Source organism: Oryx dammah, unplaced genomic scaffold (genome assembly GCF_014754425.2).
Source record: "Oryx dammah isolate SB20612 unplaced genomic scaffold, SCBI_Odam_1.1 HiC_scaffold_3, whole genome shotgun sequence".
In the NCBI taxonomy this organism is placed as follows: domain Eukaryota; kingdom Metazoa; phylum Chordata; class Mammalia; order Artiodactyla; family Bovidae; genus Oryx; species Oryx dammah.
In genome coordinates this window covers 109,706,484-109,729,082 of record NW_024070187.1, presented here as the reverse complement: position 1 = coordinate 109,729,082, position 22,599 = coordinate 109,706,484, and the positions used below count along the sequence as shown (strand labels likewise).

The window sequence follows — 22,599 nt, the reverse complement described above, 5'->3', positions numbered from 1 at the left end:
ATCCCATGGACAGAGGAGCCTGGTTACAGTCCATGGGGTCACGAAGAATAAAATGATTAATTTTAAGGTATGTGTAATATATCTCAATAGAGATGCTAAAAAACAAAGACCTGCCCCCATGTCTTTTACATTCTCTGGTGCAGTGTCCTCTCACCTTTCTGGAATCTGATATGAAACCAGCCCATTTCACATTTGATGTCACTGGAGAAACAGGGGGAGAGAAATGGAGAGAGAAGCATGTTTGGCATTTAGTTTGTGGTACTATCCAGTGAAAAGGTGGCTTTTTGGCACTTGTACCCTAGCCCCTTCTGGCCCCGAAACAGAAAATCACTTCCATAAGCAGAACGGGTTGTCTTTCGTTCTTTTTAAAATTTCTATTTATTTATTTGGCTGTGCCGAGTCTTAGCTGCAGCACATGAGACCTTGGCTCTTTGTTAGAGTGTGCAAACTCTTAGTTGAGGCAAAAGGGATCTAGTTTCCTGAGCAGGGATGGAACCTGGGTCCCCTGCATTGGGAGCGTGGAGTCTGAGCCACTGGACCACAAGGGAAGTTCCAGAATTATTTATAGTCTGCTTCTTATCACTCATGCATTGGGAATAAGGAAGAAAGGGGGCAGAGGCAGAGAAAAATAAAAAACAAGAAAGGAAAAGGGGGAAGAGGAAGAAATGAAGAGCAAGTATTTGCTATGTGGACACACTGTACTGGGCTTGAAAAAAGCAGGACCCTGTAGGGCCCTCCTGGGCACAAAAGCCCCTCTCTGTCCCCTGTTTCTTGTTTGTAGAAAAAGACTTTAGTCTCCTAAGCCTGCCTTGAGTTTCAAAGAACAGACTTAAGCAGTTACTAATTAGGGAAGTGAGGAAATGCAGAAACAAAGGAAAAGCGGTTAAACAAGGAAAGTAATAACAATAGATCAGCAATAAAACAGAATTCCAGTTACTCCTCAAGGGAGATACTTAACAATCTGATAGACACCTGAGTTGTCCTCCTAGAAATAAGACCCCTACCCTGATGAAGGATGATGACCACAAGCACAGATACTGCAGACTGGTTGAAACCAGAAGGTTGATGATTGAGACTCTCAAAATGCCATTGTGTTACCTTCACCACCAACCAATCAGAAAAAAATCCACAAGTTGCAACTCTCCCACCAAATGTTGCCTTTAAAACCTTTTCCCTGAGAGTCATCAGGGAGTCTGAGTGTGAGGACGAGCTGCCAGTTCTCCTTGCTTGATGCCTGCAATAAACACTGTAGTTTCCTTCACTGCACCCCAGTGCCAGTAGGTTGGCTGTGGGCAAATAGACCCATGTTTGGCTCAGTAACAGAGTCTTTACACATATTAAGTCATTAAATTCTAGAAATAACTCCGTGAGGTAGGCATTCTCGCTATTGCTCATTTTATAGATTTGGAAACTGAGTGTGATCACATCAGACTTTCTGAGGCAGAGTTGATGCGGATTCTGTTAGTCAGATCTTTTCTTTTTTTCTATTTATGTATTTATCGGCTGCACTAGGTCTTTGCTGTTCTGTGCAGGATTTCGCTGGTTGCAGCAAGGCAGGACTAGTTTTCCTTGTGGTTCATGGGCTTCTCATTGCAGTGGCTTCTCTTCTTGTGGAGCACAGGTTCTAGGTGGGCAGGATCAGTAGTTGTGGTGTAAAGGTTTAGTGGCACGTGGAATCTTCCCAGACCAGGCAGGGGTGGACTTCATGTCCCCTACAAGGGCAGGTGGATTCTTATCCGCTGCACCACCAGGGAAGTCCTGTTGGTCAGCTGCTAGACTGCACATCCATGGTCCAAGCTTCAGTCCCTTTGCTCAGAGATCTGGGCAGTAGGCTCTCTACTGGACAAGTGATGTCATTTGGATATTATTCCTGATTCTTTCCCCTCCAAGAGAAGTTGGGACTTAATATCCTATAATGCACTATTGGGAGACAGTTCTGTTTTACATAACTAAGAACCCTGACGGTGGCGGAGGTCAAGTAACTTCAGACTCATCCATTTCAAAGCACTGACTCCTTTCATAGGAATGGCATTGAACTGTACTCCAGGCATGGACTCCTATGCACCGCACTGCGAAAGAGCCCTGCACTGTGAAGACTGCATGACTGTCTTCATACTCCACGACACCATCCACAGTGAAGACCAGCACACCAGCTGTGGTGGACAACACACGGCTCGGGTGGGAAACACTTTGTTCCATTTCATTATGAGAAATGGCACCAAATATCTTATACATATTAAAGCCTTTAATTGATATTAAACATTATCAACCAAAACGCTGCTATGGCTGTTGGTGGGAATGTAAATTGGTACAGCCACTATGGAGGACAGTGTGGAGATGCCTTAAAAAACTAAAAATAGACCTAACATATGACCCTGCAATCCCACTCCTGGACATATATCATGACTCAAAAGGATACAGGCAACCCCAATGTTCATTGCAGCACTGTTTACAATAGCCAAGACGTGGAAGCAACCTACATGTCCATTGACAGGCAAAGGCATAAAGAAGATGTGGCAGATATATACAATGGAACATGACTCAACCATTTAAAAGAATGAAATAACATCTTTACAAAATAGAAAGAGACTCACTGACTCAGAGAATGAACTTATGGTTGCCAGGGGAAAGGATTGGGGGAAGGGATAGTTAGGGAGTTTGGGACAGACATGTACACACTGTTATACTTTAAGTGGATAACCAACAAGGACCTACTGTATAGCCAAAAAAAAAAAAAAATGATAGTGCTGTTAGATTTTTTTAATTAAACATTTACTCTGTAATGAATTTCCCATAAATAAAAGTTAATTCTCTGTAATGTTAACAGGAAGGGGTGTTGAAGAGAAGGTGCGATGTTTTCTTTATCAGGAGGACCACTATTAACAGCAGTCCTAGAGACATGTGCTTTGTCCTCTGACAGACAGGAGAAGCTCCATCTTGCAGCTAAGGTCACAAGATAGACACATAGCAGAACTGCTGTCTGATCTTGGGCCCAGAAAAGCACTCTGAAGACTGACCATCATGGAAAGAGACCTGGTTAGCCACAGCATAATTCTACATCACACAAAAACATTGTGGAAGTCACTCTAAACCTCACCTCCAAGGAATAACAGGGCAAACCACCTGCAGAACACTACAATAACCCAAGTTTATGGTGATGGCCTGATGCAACCGGAAAAGATTCCCCTTCCATTCAGGACACCATCTTCACAAGGCCAGGAGGTGCATAATGAACTCTAAGTCAAAATGTTTTCCAGTCTTTCTTAACCTAGCCGCCACGTTCTCGAGACGTTTCCACTTAGCTGCAGAGCATGGTTGAGTGTACTTCCTGGGTGTGGCTTGTACTGCAAAATATAGATTCAATATATTTTTTTGAATACATCCCAACCTGAGCCCTGCCTTATGGTACAAATCTTTAACCACAAACAAAAATGGCTGAGACAAATGTTGGAGATTTGTAAGAGAAGTTTTCAGGTAGATGGGAGTTTCATGGAGCTAAACCCACTTTTCTCCTGAAGGTTTTTAATGGTTAAGTTTTACTGCATGGTCTATCTTCACAACATTTAAATGGTCAGGTTTTCTTGTGTTTTTCCTTTATGAGAAAAACTTCCCTCCATTTGTTACAAGCCAAACTTGGGTCCATTCATCTTTGCACAGTAAAACCAAGTCTACTGACACCAGTGGTGAAGGAAAGTACAGCATTTATTGTCAGCAACAAACAAGGAATCTGGGTGGATAATGTTGAAAAGACCCAAACTCCTCCATGGCTTTCAGGGAAATGTTTTTAAGGACAGGGTGAGGGAGAGAGTTACAGGGTGTATGATCAGTTCAAGGACATTCTTCTAACTTCTTAATGGTGAGGTCATTGGGAGTCAATATCATCAAACTTCTGGTTCCAGTCTGGGGTCTATATGCATCTGGGTAGCATAGAGTTAACTTTTTCTACCTGGTGAGGGTTTTAGTATCTGCAAAACAGCTCAAAGGATGTGGCTGAGAATATTATTTATAGTCCTTGAGGAGGAACTAAAGATCCTTTGTTTAATGGCTAATTTTTTTTTTGTCTTGCTTGAGTGTTTTCTGTTTCCACATTTTCTCACTTCTCTGATTAAACTTATTCTTTGGGACTTGGGGAGAGCCTAGGAAGCTAAAGGTTTTCTACAAACAAGAGGCAGACAGAGGACATCGAGGACATGGGGGTTCTCTGTCCTAGAAAGAGCCCATACACAGGGCTCTGCTCGGTTACAAATCCACCTTGCTGTGTGTTAACAGAAACATTGGAAAGTGATTTTTTTTTTTCACATTTGGTTGTTATTGTTAATGGTGTGGTTGTTTTTTTTGTTGTGTTTTGTTTTACTTTTTTTTTTTTCAAAGTCCATGGTTACTTGCAATATAGATACTGATTTTACCATGCAATTTTGAAGCATATGCTGCTGTTGCTAGGAATGAAAAAATTTTCAGACTGTCTTTGGCATGCTAGAGCATCTATCAATCAACAACACAATACTTGCCTGGTGGATAAATTCTCAGCTCTTGGATTGCATTACCTCTGTCCCCGAAACTTTTAGACCATTGGAATTAAAAGCTGGAGTCTTTTAAATAATCAAGAGGATTGTTTCTTTGGAAGTAGAAGGGTAGGGTGTTTGACTCCATTGATTCCATTTCTAGTAATTTATTTTTCAAATATCCCTGCTCACATAAGAAATGACAAATATACTAGATTACTCACTGAAACTTTGTTAATAAGAGAAAATAAATACCAACAAGCCAAGTGATAGTCCCAACAGGGAATGGGTTAAATAAATTAAAATACCTCTCCCGTGGAATACTATGTATTAATATCTGTTTTTTAAAAATAGTGAGGAATCACTCCATGTGTTGATACAAAGTTATCCCTAGGATATGTTAGGAAACAGAAAAAAGTAAGATACAGAGTATTTTGTATTGAACACTTCTTTTTGTATAAGAAAAGGTAGGGAGCGATAATATTTCTCCCTATGTGCCTGTATTTTCACAAAGGAGCAAATGGTTATCAGACTGAAAGGGAGGGAACAAAACAGATGACAAGGGTGGGAGTGAGGCTTTTCATGTTGTTTTTATTTTTGAACCATGTGTATGTACTGCCTTTTCAGAAATAACATAAGAATCACCAAATATATTCTAAAACAACTTGCAATGTACTAGAAAAATGGACACAGGATAGCATGTGTTTCTCATCTTATCAGGCATGCTTATCAAATCAGCTTCCAGATGAGAAATGAACAAAGTTAATTGTGTATGCAGCTGCATCCTTTGTTTGTTTCTTCATATGATTCAAAACCACACAGAGTGGATGACAACATCCTTCCTCCCGGCCTTGGCTCCTCTGCGCTGACCCCGGGAATCCTGAGAACAGAGCCAGCAGACTGAAGTGCTCTTAAGACAGCAGCCCCGGTAGATGTGTGCATGACTAAGACTATTTGGGAATTCAGAAATCTTTCCAAGCTACACATGCTCGTCTCCCTGGGTCCCTTGATGCCAGAGTTCACAGTGGGGTCACCATAACCCCAACAGTGTCTATCTCAGCGCCTTTGGAAGCCTCTGTGCGTTTTGCACGATATCAGCTGTTTTTCAAGCGTCTCCACCTCACCCTGTCTGTGAGTCCTCATGGGGAGTACTTCATCTCTGGTCATAAAGGCTGCCACAATCTGTGGCTTCTGTCAGGACTTGCCTTTCCTGCTCAGTTCCCATCGGTGACTCGTACTGAAGGGACTGAGGACTGGACGTCCCCAGTCTGGTCCCCAGATTCTCCATTTGCCTCCATTTGGCTCTCTGCCCCCATCTTCTCCCAGAGGGAGGAAGGAGAAAGCTATGCATTTCCTGTCTCAGCCCATTTGGCTCCGATAACAAAATACAAAGATCAGGTAGCTTCTAAACAACAAAAATTTCTTTCTCACAATTCTGGAGCCTGGGAAGTCCAAGATGAAGGCACCAGTGTGTCCTTGTTCCAGTGATGTCCCTCCCCCTGGTCCTCAGAGGGCACCTTCTCCCTGTGTCTCCCATGGCAGAAGGGGTGAGAGACCACCGGGATCTCTTTCATAAGGCACTGAGCCCATTCATCAGGCTCCACCCTCATGGTGTAAGCACCTCCCATCAGCCCCACCTCCTAATGCCGCCATCTTTGGGGGTTAGGATTTCAACATAGGGACTGGGGAGCACGCGAACATTCAGACTGCAGCCTGCCCTAGTTGGCTCCCTCCTTACAGGCGGCCTCTCACCTGCTGGATTCATTGACAGAAGGTCGCTGCTGACCTCTCTATGGGACTCTTTCCTTCAAGATTCTTGCAGTCATTTCGTCCACTGGCCCCTTCAGTTACTGTTTCTTTGTTGTTCATTCACTCAGTCGTGTCCGACTCTTTGGACTGCAGCACACCCGGTTTCCCTGTCCATCACCAACTCTCAGAGCTTGCTCAAACTCATGTCCATTGAGTCAGTGACGTCATCCAACCATCTCATCCTCTGTCATCTTCTCCTCCTCCTGCCTGCAATCTCTCCCATAATCAGGGTCTTCTCAAATGAGTCAGCTCTTCGCATCAGTTGGCCAAATATTGGAACTTCCAATGAATATATTCCAATGAATATTCAGGATTGATTTCCTTTATGACTGACTGGTTTCATCTCCTTGCAGTCCAAGGGACTTTCAAGAGTCTTCTCCAACACCACAGTTCAAAAGCATAAATTCTTCGGTGCGCAGCTTTCTTTGCAGTCCAACTCTCACATCCATACATGACTACTGGAAAAACCATAGCTTTGACTAGATGGACCTTTGTTGGTAAAGGAATGTCTCTGCTTTTTACTATGTGTGTATGTTGGTCATAGCTTTTCTTCCAAGGAGAAAGCGTCTTTTAATTTCATGGTTGCAGTCACCATCTGCAGTGATTTTGGAACCCAAGAAAGTAAAGTCTCTCACAGTTTCCACTGTTTCCTCATCTATTTGCCATGAAGTGATGGGATTGGATGCCATGATCTTCATTTCTTGAATGTTAAGTTTTAAGCTATCTTTTTCCCTCTCCTCTTTCACTTTCATCAAGAGACTCTTTTGTTCTTCACTTTCTACCCTAAGGGTGGTGTCATCTGCATATCTGAGGTTATAGATATTTCTCAATATTGATTCGGCAATCTTGATTCCAGCTTGTGCTTCATCCAGTCTGGCATTTCACATGATGTACTCTGCATATAAATTAAATAATCGGGGTGATAATATACAGCCTTGATGCACTTCTTTCCCAATTTGGAACCAGTCCATTGTTCCATGTCCATTCTGTTACTTCTTGACCTGCATACAGGTTTCACAGGAGGCAGGTAAGGTGGTGTGGTATTCCCATCTCTTTGAGAATTTTCCGCAGTTTATTGTGATGCACATTGTCAAAGGCTTTAGCATAATCAGTGAAGCAGAAGATGTTTTTCCTGGAATTCTCTTGCTTTTTCTATGATCCAGTGGATGTTGGCAATTTGATCCCTGGTTCCTTTGCCTTTTCTAAATCTGGCTTGAACATGTGGAAGTTCTCAGTTCACATACTTTGAAGCCTAGCTTGGAGAATTTTGAGCATTACTTTCCTAGCATGTGAAATTAGTGTAATTATGCAGTAGTTTGAATATTCATTGGCATTGTCTTTCTTTGGGATTGGAATGAAAACTGACCTTTTCCAGTCCTGTGGCTACTGCTGCTGCTAACTCACTTTAGTCGTGTCCGACTCTGTGTGACCCCATAGCCCATCAGCCTCCCCTGTCCCTGGGGTTCTCCAGGCAAGAACACTGGAGTGGGTTGCCATTTCCTTCTCCAATGCATGAAAGTGAAAAGTGAAAGTGAAGTTGCTTAGTAGTGTCCAACTCCTAGCAACCCCATGAACTGCAGCCTACCAGGGTCCTCCGTCCATGGGCTTTGCCAGGCAAGAGTACTGGAGTGTAGCACTTTCACAGTATCATCTTTTAGGATTTGAAATAGCTAAGCTGGGATTCCATCACCTCCACTAGCTTTGCTTGTAGCGATGCTTCCTAATACTTTTGTAAATGGTCCTTTGTTAAACCCTCTTCAAATTATCGAAATTTGAGTGTGTTTATCTGGGTCCTGCTAAGACCCTGAGGGATGCAGACTGGTTCTGATTGCAAGGCAGTTTGAGTTTGTCCCATCATTGTTTTGTTTTGCTTTGTTTTAATTTATTGAAGTATAGCTGCTTTACAATATTGTGTTAGTTTTGTTGCAGTGAAAAGGAAAAAAAAAGAGGAATGAGGTTTTCTTTCCCTTTCCTAAGAACAGAAAAGATAAAGAAAATAATGAGCAAGCCGGAAAGTTTATAGTTTGTTTTGTTTTTTCCAGCTTGAACTGCTCCTAAATCTGCATGTCTATAGCAAAGTTTCCTTTTCGAAGTCAAACACCTGAGCAACTGAACTGAACTGAACTGAAGTCTGCAGGAACTACACTTCACACTTGTTTGTCTTTGACTCTATGCTAAATACATCCTCTATCTGGTGTTTACCCTTACAACACCCTTCCTCTTGTAGTTACATATCAGAAGCAAAGCAGCAAAGCCACCAAAATTACTGGGGGTTACTGACACCAGCTTTTGAAACAAGGCAAGAGGAAGAAATAAAGATCCTAACATATTTGTTCATCACTGACTCCTGACTGTGAGCCCTCATCTTATATAAGCCCCTAGACTACTCATGCAGGGTGGGCACAGTTCTTGAGGCATGAACGTACTGTGTGCCCCTCTCCACTGGCTGAGAATTAAAGTCACCTTTCTCTTTCCTCCAAAGTCAGTCTCTGCATTTTGTTACTCAGCTTTGGTGGGCAGAGAAAGCCAAGATTTTGGCCAGCAACAGTTTCCGCTGAATGACAAAGTGGATCAGATATATGTGTATATATATTCCCTCCCTTTTGGACCTCCCTCACACCTACCCATGCCACCCTTCTAGGTCATCATAGAGTACAGATCCCGGTGCTATACAGCAGGTTTCCACTACCTGTCTGTCTTACCCATGGTTCAGTTCAGTTCAGTTCAGTTCCATTCAGTCGCTCAGACTCTTTGTGACCCCATGAATTGCAGCACAATCAGGCCTCCCTGTCCATCACCAACTCCCGGAGTTCATTCAGACTCATGTCCATTGACTTGGTGATGCCATCCAGCCATCTCATCCTCTGTCGTCCCCTTCTCCTCCTGCCCCCAATCTCTCCCAGCATCAGAGTCTTGTCCAATGAGTCAACTCTTCGCATGAGGTGGCCAAAGTACTGGAGTTTCAGCTTTAGCATCATTCCTTCCAAAGAAATCCCACAGCTGATCTCCTTCAGAATGGACTGATTGGATCTCCTTGCAGTCCAAGGGACTCTCAAGAGTCTTCTCCAACACCACAGTTCAAAAGCATCAATTCTTTGGCACTCAGCTTTATTCACAGTCCAACTCTCACATCCATACATGACCACTGGAAAAACTATAACCTTGACTAGATGGACGTTTGTTGGCAAAGTATTGTCTCTGCTTTTCAATATGCTATCTAGGTTGGTCATAACTTTCCTTCCAAGGAGTAAGCGTCTTTTAATTTCATGGCTGCAGTCACCACCTGCAGTGATTTTGGAGCCCCCCAAAATAAAGTCTGACACTGTTTCCACTGTTTCCCCATCTATTTCCCATGGAGTGATGGGACCAGATGCCATGATCTTAGTTTTCTGAATGTGGAGCTTTAAGCCAACTTTTTCACTCTCCTCTTTGACTTTCATCAAGAAGCTTTTTAGTTCCTCTTCACTTTCTGCCATAAGGGTGGTGTCATCTGCATATCTGAGGTTATTGATATTTCTGCCGGCAATCTTGATTCCAGCTTGTGCTTCTTCCAGCCCAGTGTTTCTCGTGATGTACTCTGCATAGAAGTTAAATACCCATGCATATAAGTTACCCATGGTAGTGTATTTAAACTCTTATTTCCCAATTCATCCCACCTCTTCTTCCTTGTTGCATGTCCATACGTCCTTTCTTGCCATCTGTGTCTCTATCCCCGACCTGCAATTGGGTTCATCTGTACCATTTTTCTAGATTCCACATATACATGTTAATATATGATATTTGTTTTTCTCTTTTTTACTTAAGGCCTAGAAGCACATGAAAAGATCCTCAGCATCACAAATTGTTGGAGAAAAGGTGGATCCAAATTACAATGAGGTATCACTTCACATCAGTCAGGATGGCCATCATTCAAAAAACTGCAAACAATAAATGCTGGAGAGGTTGTGGAGAAAAGGGAGCCCTCTTGTACTGATGGTAAGAATGTATATAGATATAGCCACCATGGAGAACAGTATGGAGCGGCCTTAAAAACTAAAAGTGCAACTACTGTATGGCACAGCAATCCCACTACTGGACACACACCTGGAGAAAGCCATAAATCAAAAACATATGTGCAGGCTTTTACTGCTTTTGACAGCCATTCTCACTGGAAACCTACCTTGATACTGAAAGGTTGTTGCTAAGCTGTGTAAGATGCCGGGATTCTTGGCCTCTGGAAGAGAGGAATTCAATCCGGGGCCAGCGACGAGGCTTGTTCGCTCAGTGCTTTTGTGTAATAAAGTTTTATTAAAGTATAAAAGAGGCAAAGCTTCTGGCATAGACATCAGAAAGGAGTAGAAAGAGTGTTCCCCCCACCTTGCTAGTTTTGCAAACTAACTTATGTCTGTTAGAAGGCTATGAATCAGATAAGACAAACACCTCGAGGCTGAGGGAGTTTCACCAGGCCCCTCTCCCACAATATGCATTTTTGAGATAGGATGGCATGAGGTGTGTCATCCCCCAGACATAAAACAATTGATATGAATACTGGTTTGTTGAGCTATTATCAGCTCAAGATTTGAAAAAAGAAAAAAGTGAGTCTTAGGTGGAACCATTTCAAAGAAAGGCAAAGTCTAAAGCAAATACTTAGTTTCATTAACACAGCTTAAGAAAAACATTTCCATAAGAAAAATGCATTGGTTAGCTCAAGATCTGAGAAAAGTTAAGTTCAAGTGAAATCAAGTGTCATCATGGTAACTCAAAATTTTAGGAAAACCTCCTTTTAATTTGGTATAGAGAAGGAAAAAAATCTGACACTTGTAGTTTGTTTCCTCCTGCTGCTGAAGGAGAGATTTAAAAAAATGTCTGACACTTGCAGCCCATTTCCTGCGTTTGGAGACCCCTGGCCTTCCTGCCTTTTACCCTCTCAATACCCTAGCTGGGGCACTCTTCGGTGGCTGGGTGCCCCCACCATGCTACTCATGGCTCTCTGTCTCACGTGCCGTCTCTCTTTAAGGCTCTCCCTAGCAGAGAGGGGGGCTGTTAAATAATGACACCAGGACAAAGGACACCAATTGGCACTGTCATGGATCAACTAGGATGCTTGATGTCCAGACACATAAACACATACACACACACCCACAATCTTCACTATGGATAGAATGATGATTTGCTAATTCTTCTCCAGAATTCCTTTGTTATCTGATAATCCCACAGTGAACTTCCAAAAGACCCATGGCATCAGCCTAGACCTATTGGAACCCCAGAGACAGACACAGTTTTGGTGAAAGCGCCAACACATGTAATCTGACATTTTAGAAGAAGAGCACAGTGTGGTGTTTTATTTTATTTTTTAATTGAAAGATAACTGCTGTACAATGTTGTGTTGGTTTCTGCTGACAATGTAAATCGAGTGTCATGCATTTCAGATACAACATTGTTTCAAAGACTTAGAGGTGGAGAGGAGTCCATTGCCAGATGAAACCAGGATAGCTCTTCACCTTCTTAGTGATGGGTATTTGATCTACATCCTCAACCAGTATTTTGGTGCACCAGTATGTTGTGGCCAGAAGGCTCTTTCTAGTGGGCATCCAATTGCTTTTCACTGCATTCAGAGGAAAGCCTGCAAAATGGCCTGATTTGGCCTCTGTCCTTCCATCGCACTGACCCCACCATCCTGGCCTCCTTGTTTCCTGTGTTCCTATTCTTGTGTTTCCTGGAATAACTCAGACACTGCTCCCCACTTCCCACCTACTCCCGCCCGGAGCCCTGCCAAGGCCTTTGTTTCTGCTGCTCCTGCCTGCAATGTTCTTTTTCACAGAGATCAGCTTGGTTTAATCCCTCTACTCCTTTAAACTTTTATTCAAATAGTATCTTCTCAAGGAGGCTTTTCCAGACTTCCTTATACAAAAATCACAGCCTTCAGCCCAATTCTTTCTAACACTTTTCTCTGCTATATTTTGCTTTGCTCTCTAAAAACATTTATCTCTTTAGTTTTGGTTGCACTGGGCCTTTGTTGCGGCCTGCAGTCTTTCTGCAGTTGCCAAGAGTTGGGGGCTGCTCTCTAGCTGTGGGCCTCAGGCTTCTCATCGCAGTGGGCTCTCTTGTTGAGAGTCTGGCTCTGGAGCATTCGGGCTTCAGAACTTGCAGTTGGTGGGCTCGGTGGCTGTGGCTTCCGGGCTGCAGAACACAGGCCTGATAGTGGTGACGCACAGGTTTAGTTGCTCAGCGGCACGTGCGATCTTGCTGGACTGGGGATTGAACCCTTAACTCCTGCATTGGCAAGTGGATTCTTACCCGTTGTACCACAAAGGGAATCCTGCTATATATTTTTCTTAATAGCATGTATCACCTTCTAAAATACTGTTTACTTCTTTATAAAAGCTACTTATTGTTTATCCTCCCCACCTACTTGAAGGGCACTCCAAGAAGGCGTGGATTTTCATCTGCTCCCTGAAGTAAGCATAGCACGTAGTGTCTGAAAGTTATAGACACAAAATATTTGTTGGATGAATTAATTACTGGAGCACAGACCTAATCATCCATCTCCCTTGTCTGAGTTTTTTAACCTTCAATAGTTCCCCGCTTCTCTAAGGCTTTCCTAGTGGCTCAAATGGTAAAGAATCTGCCTGCAATGCAGGAGAACCAGGTTCAATCCCTGGGTCGGAATCATTCCCTGGAGAAGGAAATGGCAACCCACTCCAGTATTCTTGCCTGGAGAATCCCATGGACAGGGGAGCCTGGTGGGCTACAGTCCCATGGACAAAGGAGTCTGGTGGGTTACCTTCTGTGGGATCACAAAGAGTCAGACACGACTGAGTGACTACCACTTTCACTTTCTCTAAGGACAGACTGAAGCTTTTTAGCACATTTATAAACTGGCAGCAATTCACCTTCTGGTCTTGCACAAGCCACCCTTCCCCACTGCCAAGAGCTCTTGTAAGAGATGAACTGGGATGATCTGTGAAAAATGAAAAGTTCTAGGTTTTCTGTGTTGTGATGAGAAGAGAGAAGCAAGGACATATGACAAGGGAAATGGGGAGCATCGTGTCTGTGTATTTTTTAGTCTACTCAACACTCCTCCCTTTCCTGGACCAACATGACCTTCCCTCTGAAGCACTGCTTTTTTCCTTCTGAGTAGAAAATAGTATTTGTGAAATCCTAAAAAGAAAAAAAAAAATCCGAGATGTAGAAAACAAACTTATGGTTACCAGGGGGAGAAGGAAAGCAGGAGAGATAAATTAGGAGATTGGAAATGATATTAGCACACTGCTGTACATATGGCACTCATCTCACATGCTAGTAAAGTAATGCTCAAAATTCTCCAAGCCAGGCTTCAGCAGTACGTGAACTGTGAACTCCCTGATGTTCAAGCTGGTTTTAGAAAAGGCAGAGGAACCAGACATCAAATTGCCAACATCTCCTGGATCATGGAAAAAGCAAGAGAGTTCCAGAAAAACATTTATTTTTCCTTTATTGACTATGCCAAAGCCTTTGACTCTGTGGATCACAAAAAACTGTGAAAAATTCTGAAAGAGATGGGAATACCAGACCACCTGACCTGCCTCTTGAGAAATCTATATGCAGCTCAGGCAGCAACAGTTAGAACTGGACATAGAACAACAGACTGGTTCCAAATAGGAAAAGGAGTACGTCAAGGCTGTATATTGTTACCCTGCTTATTTAACTTCTATGCAGAGTACATCATGAGAAACATTGTGCTGGAAGAAGCACAAGCTGGAATCAAGATTGCTGGGAGAAATATCAATAACCTCAGATATGCAGATGACACCACTCTTATGGCAGAAAGCGAAGAGGAACTCAAAAGCCTCTTGATGAAAGTGAAAGAGGAGAGTGAAAAAGTTGGCTTAAAGCTCAACATCCAGAAAAGGAAGATCATGGCATCTGGTCCCATCACTTCATGGGAAATAGATGGGGAAACAGTGGAAACAGTGTCAGACTTTATTTTGGGGGGCTCCAAATTCACTGCAGGTGGTGACTGCAGCCATGAAATTAAAAGACGCTTACTCCTTGGAAGAAGAGTTATGACTAACCTAGATAGCATATTGAAAAGCAGACATTACTTTGCCAACAAAGGTCCATCTAGTCAAGGTTATGGTTTTTCCTGTGGTCATGTATGGAGGTGGGAGTTGGACTGTGAAGAAAGCTGAGCACCAAAGAACTGATGCTTTTGAACTGTGGTGCTGGAGAAGACTCTTGAGAGTCCCTTGGACTGCAAGGAGATCCAACCAGTCCATTCTGAAGGAGATCAGCCCTGGGATTTCTCTGGAAAGAATGATGCTAAAGCTGAAACTCCAGTACTTTGGCCACCTCATGCGAAGAGTTGACTCATTGGACAAGACTCTGATGCTGGGAGAGATTGGGGGCAGGATGAGAAGGGGACGACAGAGGATGAGATGGCTGGATAGCATCACTGACTCGATGGACATGAGTCTGAGTGAACTCCGGGAGTTGGTGATGGACAGGGAGGCCTGGTGTGCTGCGATTCATGGGGTGGCAAAGAGTCGGACATGACTGAGTGAATTAACTGAACTGAACTGAAACAGGGAAAGGTGTGGAGGAGATAGTTCTGGGAGATTGTCAGGGAAAACACAGTAAACAAGGGCAAGGCCTGGTGTGCAGATGTGAGTCAGTTTCTTCTCCATTGGCAAGATTCTCCTGTGATTTTGTTTTTAGCTATATTAAGGCGTAATTGACAAATTGTTGCTTATTTAAAGTGATAATTTGGTATACTTATGACTTCCCTGGTGGCTCACATGGTAAAGCATCTGCCTACGATGCGGGAGACCCAGGTTCAATCCCTGGGTGGGGAAGATCCTCTGGAGAAGGAAATGGCAACCCACTCCAGTACTCTTGCCTGGAAAATCTCATGGACGGAGGAGCGTTGTAGGCACACAGTCCACAGGGTTGCAACGAGTCGGACACGACTGAGCGACTTCACTACTAGGCATTGAGCGACTTCCCTGGTGGCTCAGATGGTAATGCCTCTGCCTACAATGCAAGAGACCTGGGTTCAATCCCTGGGTTGGGAGCAAATGGCAGCCCACTCCACTATTCTTGTCCCATGGACGGAAGAGCCTGGTGGCCTACAGTCCATGGGGTCACAAAGAGTCAGCATGACTGAGCGACTTCACTTCTATGCATTGTAAAGGGATTCCCCTCATTGTGTTTGTTAATTAACATACCATTACCTAACAAATTTACCTTTTTTCCCTAGTGAGAACATTAAAGTTCTACTCTCTTAGTAAATTTTGATTACTCAATATAGTGTTCTCAGCTACAGTCACCTCAGACTGTAGTCCTTTTAAAACTGAAAATCTGTACCCCTTTTACCAACCTCTTGCTGTTTTTTCCCTCCCCCTAACCCGACAACCCCTTTTCTACTTTCTGTTTCTTTTTACAAAGATACAATTTATCAAGTTAATGTAACAGAAGTTAAAATGGTGATGGCCAATTTTAATCAGGAACTGTTATAATAGGGGGAAAAGAGACCTTTGTATAGAGCTGACTCCAAACTGAACAGAATATGGGCAAGTGGGGACTTAGAGTCAAGGCATAAAGCAGACGTCAGTGGGTGGAAAATCACCACCAGTTTAAGAGAAAAGAAAAAATGTTTCCTTAAATCTAGAAAACAAAACATTAAAGAACCAGCAACATCATCTGGAGGTAACAAAAAATCCATGCATTTCTAACATACATTCAAAGGCATCCTTAAGCAAAGACAGACATAGAGATCTTACAGCTTTCATTCTAAAATTTTGGACAGGTACATGAGACAGATATGATGACACAAAAGTCACTGATTTATAAAAGAACAGTTCAGTTCAGTCGCTCAGTCGTGTCTGACTCTTTGCGACCCCATGGACTGCAGCACACCAGGCCTCCCTATCCAGCACCAACTCCCGGATCTTGCTCAAACTCATGTCCACCAAGTCAGTGATGCCACCAACGATCTCATCCTCTGTCGTCCCCTTCTCTTCCTGCCTTCAATCTTCCCAGCATCAGAGTCTTTTCAAACTAGTCAGCTCTTCGCATCAGGTGGCCAAAGTATTGGAGTTTCAGCTTCAGCATCATTCCTCCCAAAGAAATCTCAGGGCTGATCTCCTTCAGAATGGACTGGTTGGATCTCCTTGCAGTCCAAGGGACTCTCAAGAGTCTTCTCCAACACCACAGTTCAAAAGCATCAATTCTTCAGTGCTCAGCTTTCTTCACAGTCCAACTCTCACATCCATACATGACCACTGGAAAAGCCATAGCTTTGACTAGATGAACCTTTGTTGGCAAAGGAATGTCTCTGCTTTTGAATATGCTGTCTAGATTGGTCATAGCTTTTCTTCCAAGGAGCAAACGTCTTTTAATTTCATGGCTGCAATCACCATCTGCAGTGATTTTGGAGCCCGCAAAATAAAGTCTGACACTGTTTCTACTGTTTCTCCATCTCTTTCCCATGAAGTGATGGGACCAGATGCCATGGTCTTAGTTTTCTGAATGTTAAATTTTAGGCCAACTTTTTCACTCTCCTCTTTCACTTTCATCAAGAGGCTCTTTAGTTCTTCTTCACTTTCTGCCATAATGGTAGTGTCATCTGCATATCTAAGGTTATTGATATTTCTCACAGCAATCTTAATTCCAGCTTATGCTTCATCCAGCCCAGCGTTTCTCATGATGTACTCTGCATATAAGTTGAATAAGCAGGGTGACAATATACAGCCTTGATGTACTCCTTTCCCCATTTGGAACCAGTCTGTTGTTCTATGTTCAGTTCTAACTATTGCTTCTCAACCTGCATACACATTTCTCAGGAAGCAGGTCAAGTGGTCTGGTATTCCCATCTCTTTCAGAATTTTCCACAGTATGTTATGATCCACACAGTCAAAGGCTTTAGGCACAGTCAATAAAACAAAAGTAGATGTTTTTCTGGAACTTTCTTGCTTTTTCAATGATCCAATGGATGTTGGCAATTTGATCTCTGGTTCCTCTGCCTTTTCTAAAACCAGCTTGAACATCTGGAAGTTCATGGTTCACGTATTGCTGAAGCCTGGCTTGGAGAATTTTGAGCATTACATTGGTAATGTGTGAGATGAGTGCAATTGTGCAGTAGTTTGAGCATTCTTTGGCATTGCCTTTCTTAGGGATTGGAATGAAAACTGACCTTTTCCAGTCGTGTGGCCACTGCTGAGTTTTCCAAATTTGCTGGCATATTGAGTGCACTTTCACAGCATCATCTTTCAGGATTTGAAATAGCTCACCTGGAATTCCATCACCTCCACTAGCTTTGTTTGTAGTGATGCCTTCTAAGGCCCACTTGACTTCACATTCCAGGATGTCTGGCTCTAGGTGAGTGATCACACCATCGTGATTATCTGGGTCGTGAAGATCTTTTTTGTACAGTTCTTCTGTGTATTCTTGCTGCCTCTTCTTAATATCTTCTGCTTCTATTAGGTCCAGACCATTTCAGTCCTTTATTGAGTCCATATTTGCATGAAATGTTCCCTTGGCATCTCTAATTTTCTTGAAGAGATCTCTAGTCTTTCTCATTCTATTGTTTTCCTCTATTTGCAATGATGAGGAAGGCTTTCTTATCTCTCCTTGCTATTCTTTGGAATGCTGCATTCATATGGGTATAGCGTTCTGTCAGGCGAGTGTATGCTTCTGGGCTCTTGTCTCATCACAACAATGATTTGGAGCAATGGACATTAAAGCCCTTGGCGCGTCACAGCTCCCTGGTCTTGAACAAACCGTGTCATAGCTCTTAGACAAATCAGTGTTACAGCTCTATTTTATTTAGAAGATAGCAGGAGAATCCATCCTCAAAGAAAAGAAGAGAGTGGAGGAGTGTGCCAGCACGAGGGGGTGGGGTGGGGGTGGGGGGTGGAGAGAGAGAGAGAAAGAGCCTACACATGCAGGAGAGAGAGAGAGTGCTTGGCTCCTCCTTTTATATGTTTTCTTCCCCCAGGCCTGCCCTATGCAAATTGGGCTCAGCCAGGAATTCTGTTCTACCTGAAGTCCTCACTCCAGTCCTCGGACTTTTCTTTGATCTTCCTTTGTTCTATTTTTGCAGGTTTTTCCCTTCCTTGTCTTATAGCCACCACCATTTTGGACTCCTTTCCCTATTCTAACCACCTAACATAACATTTCCTTTTCTCCTTTGTTTTTGGCCTCTCTTCTTTTCTTTTCATAGCTATTTGTAAGGCCTCCTCAGACGGCTATTCTGCGTTTTTGTATTTCTTTTTCTTGGGGATAGTGTTGATCCCTGTCTCTTGTACAATGTTATGAATCTCAGTCCATAGTTCATCAGACACTCTGTCTATCAGATATAGTCCATTGAATCTATTTGTCACTTCCACTGTATAGTTATAGGGATTTGATTTAGGTCATACCTGAATGGTCTAGTGGTTTTCCCTACTTTCTTCAATTTAAGTCTGAATTTGACAATACGGAGCTCATGACCTAAGCCACAGTCAGCTCCTGGTCTTGTTTTTGCTGGCTGTATAGAGCTTCTCCGTCTTTGGCTGCAAAGAATAGAATCAATCTGATTTCGGTATTGACCATCTGGTCACGTCCATGTGTAGAGTCTTCTCTTATGATTGGAAGAGGATGTTTGCTATGACCAGTGCGTTCTCTTGGCAAAACTCTGTTACCCTTTGCCTTACTTCATTTTGTATCCCAAGGCCAAATTTGCCTGTTACTCCAGGTATCTCTTGACTTCCTACTTTTTCATTCCAGTTCAGTTCAGTTCAGTTCAGTTCAGTTCAGTTCAGTTCAGTCACTCAGTTGTGTCCGACTCTTTGCAACCCCATGAATTGCAGCACGCCAGGCCTCCCTGTCCATCACCAACTCCCGGAGTTCACTCAGACTCATGTCCATCGAGTCAGTGATGCCATCCAGCCATCTCATCCTCTGTCGTTCCCTTCTCCTCCTCTGTCGTCCCCTTCTCCTCCTCTGTCGTCCCCTTCTCCTCCTGCCCCCAATCCCTCCACCATCAGAGTCTTTTCCAGTGAATCAACTCTTCACATGAGGTGGCCAGAGTACTGGAGTTTCAGCTTTAGCATCATTCCTTCCAAAGAAATCCCATGGCTGATCTCCTTTAGGATGGACTGGTTGGATCTCCTTGCAGTCCAAGGGACTCTCAAGAGTCTTCTCCAACACCACAGTCCAAAAGCATCAATACTTCGGTGCTCAGCTTTCTTCAGAGTCCAACTCTCACATCCATACATGACCACAGGAAAAACCACAGCCTTGACTAGATGGACCTTAGTCGGCAAAGTAGTGTCTCTGCTTTTGAATATGCTATCTAGGTTGGTCATAAGTTTTCTTCCAAGGAGTAAGCATCTTTTAATTTCATGGCTGCAGTCACCACCTGCAGTGATTTTGGAGACCCCCCCAAATAAAGTCTGACACTGTTTCCACTGTTTCCCCATCTATTTCCCATGAAGTGATGGGACCAGATGCCATGATCTTCATTTTATGAATGTTGAGCTTTAAGCCAACTTTTTCACTCTCCTCTTTCACTTTCACCAAGAGGCTTTTTAGTTCCTTTTCACTTTCTGCGATAAGGGTGGTGTCATCTGCATATCTGAGGTTATTGATATTTCTCCCGGCAATCTTGATTCCAGCTTGTGTTTCTTTCAGTCCAATGTTTCTCATGATGTACTCTGCATAGAAGTTAAATAAGCAGGGTGACAATATACAGCCTTGACACCCTCCTTTTCCGATTTGGAACCAGTCTGTTGTTCCATGTCCAGTTCTAACTGTTGCTTCCTGACCTGCATACAGATTTCTCAAGAGGTAGGTCAGGTGGTCTGGTATTCCCATCTCTCAGAATTTTCCACAGTTTATTGTGATCCACACAGTCAAAGGCTTTGGCATAGTCAATAAAGCAGAAATAGATGTTTTTCTGGAACTCTCTTGCCTTTTTGATGATCCAGCAGATGTTGGCAATTTGATCTCTGGTTCCTCTACCTTTTCTAAAACCAGCTTGAACATCAGGGAGTTCACGGTTCATGTATTGCTGAAGCCTGGCTTGGAGAATTTTGAGCATTACTTTACTAGCGTGTGAGATGAGTGCAATTGTGTAGTAGTTTGAGCATTCTTTGGCATTGCCTTTCTTTGGGATTGGAATGAAAATGGACCTTTTCCAGTCCTGTGGCCACTGCTGAGTTTTCCAAATTTGCTGGCATATTGAGTGCAGCACTTTCACAGCATCATCTTTCAGGATTTGAAACAGCTCAACTGGAATTCTATCACCTCCACTAGCTTTGTTTGTAGTGGTGCTTTTTAAGGCCCACTTGACTTCACATTCCAGGATGTCTGGCTCTAGATGAGTGATCACACCATCATGATTATCCAGTCCCCTATAATGAAAAGGACATCTTTTTTGTTGTTAGTTCTAGAAGGTCTTGTAGATCTTCATAAAACCATTCAACTTCAGCTTCTTCAGCATTACAGGTTGGGGCATAGACTTGGATTACCATGATATTGAATGGCTTGCCTTGGAAATGAACAGAGATCATTCTGTCATTTTTGAGACTGCATCCAAGTACTGCATTTCAGACTTGTTGACTATGATGGCAACTCCATTTCTTCTAAGGGATTCTTGCCCACAGTAGTAGATATAATGTTCATCTGAGTTAAATTCACCCATTCCAATCCATTTTAGTTCACTGATTCCTAAAATGTCGATGTTTACTCTTGCCATCTCCCATCTGACCACTTCCAATTTGCCTTGATTCATGGACCTAACATTCCAGGTTTGTATGCAATATTGCTCTTTACAGCATCTGACTTTACTTCCACTACCAGTCGCATCCACGCCTGGGTGTTGTTTTTGCTTCAGCTCCATCCCTTCATTCTTTCTGGAGTTATTTCTCCACTGATCTCCAGCAGCATATTGGGCACCTACTGACCTGGGGAGTTCATCTTTCAGTGTCCTGTCTTTTTGCCTTTTCATACTGTTCATGGGGTTCTAAGGCAAGAATACTGAAGCAGTTTGCAATTCCCTTCTCCAGTGGACCACGTTTTGTCAGAACTTTCCACCATGACCCATCTGTCTTGGGTGGCCCCACATGGCCTGGCTCATAGTTTCAGTGAGTTAGACAAAGCTGGCCCATGTGAACAGATTGGTTAGTTTTCTGTGATTGTGGTTTTCATTCTGTCTGCCCTCTGATGGATAAGGATAAGAGGCTTATGGAAGCTTCCTGATGAGAGGAGAGACTGACTGAGGGGGAAACTGGGTCTTGCTCTGAAGGGCGAGGTCATGCTCAGTAAATCTTTATCCAATTTTCTGTTGAAACACACAGGGCTGTGTTCCCTCCCTGTTGTTTGACCTGAAGCCAAACTATGGTGGAGGCGATGAAGAGAATGGTGGAACAGTGGAATAAAAGTGAATAAAAGAACAGTTGGATCCAGACTGTGTTTCTGGGAAATGGACTACGTTAAGATTACCCACTCAGGCGGCCAAATGTTTAACTAAAATTTGTGGCAAAGAGTTTGTCAAATAGTAAAAAATAATACACTTTCACAAATATCATAGAATAGTGCTTGTATGTGGAATCTAAAAGAAGGGGTACAAATGAACTTAGTTATGTCAACTCCAAATTGTCACTGACCAAGAGCATTGCCAACAACCGAACAACAAAGGCATTTACCATCTGCGTCTACGGAGACTGAGCCCCATGCTGCTATAGCTGTGGACCTTCAACACCCCCTGAGGGAATTCAGGTAGAGTGAGGCCCTCTGTGCTCCAGGGAATCTGGTGGGACAGGTCTTTAGAAAGTTGTATGTTTCTAGGAACAGATTTTATAGTCTCAATCCTTGCATCTCCTCATATCTAGAGAAGCACTCAGTCCCTTCATGGTGACATCAGATCCTCATGACTAACAAAAACCTTTTGTAAAATGAGTGCTTCATGGTATTGAACTCCTCCTTCACCAAAACCTTATATACTGACTTTCCCCCACTGCCTGTTTGGAGCAGTCTCTCAGAGCTCTCTGAGATGCTTCCTCGTAGGCTGCAGTCCACATTTTGCCCCCAATAAAACTTAACTCACAACTCTCAAATTGTACATTTTTCTTTTTAGTCAACGGTTAGAAAACAGAAAGGGCTTCCCAGTGGTAGAGAACCTGGCTGCCAGTGCAGAAGACATAAGAGATGTGGGTCTGATCCCTGGCTTGGGAAGATCCCCTGGAGGAGGGCATTAGGGCAAATCTGTTTGCATTAGGACACTTTAAATAAATATTCCATTCTATTTGAGGAAACTAAATTTTGACAGCTGTTTATAAAAGTATGA

The 22,599-nt window shown here is 43.1% G+C and overlaps 1 non-coding gene across 1 annotated transcript; it reads left to right on the top strand.

Annotated features, from left to right (window-relative positions):
* The first annotated feature begins 15,052 nt into the window (after positions 1 to 15,052).
* On the top strand, positions 15,053 to 15,124 carry TRNAR-ACG. The gene has a single exon. It is a non-coding gene; the product is annotated as a tRNA-Arg (tRNA).
* The last annotated feature ends 7,475 nt before the right edge of the window (positions 15,125 to 22,599 follow it).